Below are 964 nucleotides of genomic sequence, written 5' to 3' on the forward strand. Positions count from 1 at the left end.
CACAGGCCAGGACCCCACCACGGTCCCAGGTGGCATCACTGGCTAACACATCAGCTACTCACACCAGCCTGTTTCACTACCCTTGAGTCTCCAGCTCTGCCTCTTTTCACTGTGCCCACATCCTTCTGTTTCTCTTTCTCTCCCATCTCTCCACCATTTCTTTGCTCCTTTTAGTGGTGCCAGGAGTCTGGGTGTCTAGAGTCACCTCAGGAGTGATCTCAGGAGTGCTACGCCAAGATGGTGCGTTACGGCACCTGGCATGGGTCATCTCAGGTATGGTCTGCCTCCACCCTGTGTAGAACAAGACTGGTGGTCATCTCAGGGTCGCTTTCTTCAGGGAATGTTGGGCTACTAATCAGAGCATAGGCATCGTCTCTCCTCTGCCACCTAGTGGTCAACATGTGACATAGCAGCCACACTTGCAATGATTCTAGGGGCAGGGATTTTAATTTTTTATATTTATGTATTTAATTTTATGTGTATGGGTGTTTGGCCTGCATGTATGTCTGTGCGCTATATTCATGCTGAAGCCTACAGAGGTCAGAAGAGGGGTCAGATCCCCTGGAACTAGAGTTACAGATGGATGTGAACCACCACATGGTTGCTGGGATTCAAACTCAGGTCCTCTGGAAGAGCAGCCAGTCCCCTTAACCACTGAGCCATCTCTCCAGCCCCCAACCTGTTTGTTTGTTTGTTTGTTTGTCTTACTGTCAGCATTTAAATCCATACAAATCCCTCTAAACTCTGCTTCAGCTACACTCCAGAAACTTCCGCATGGTACGCCTAAATCCTCACTTCAGGTCAAGTATTTTCTAACTTCACTCTTGAATCCCCTAGTGCTGTGCTGGTCATTTAGAAGTAGGTGGCTCTATTTCCCTACATTGTGTATTGCTATTGATTGCTGGCATCTGAGAGCACATCGTGTGCACCACAGGTTTTAGGGCTGACCTATGGTCTATGTTAT

At 48.1% G+C, this 964-nt stretch overlaps 1 pseudogene; it reads right to left on the bottom strand.

The window, feature by feature from the left end:
• Positions 1-339: 339 nt before the first annotated feature.
• Positions 340-441, bottom strand: LOC115030784 (small nucleolar RNA SNORA17; annotated as a pseudogene).
• Positions 442-964: the final 523 nt, after the last annotated feature.

The sequence above is a fragment of the Mus caroli genome, unplaced genomic scaffold, assembly GCF_978045245.1.
Source record: "Mus caroli unplaced genomic scaffold, Mus_caroli_1 scaffold_3, whole genome shotgun sequence".
NCBI classification, from domain to species: Eukaryota; Metazoa; Chordata; class Mammalia; order Rodentia; family Muridae; genus Mus; species Mus caroli.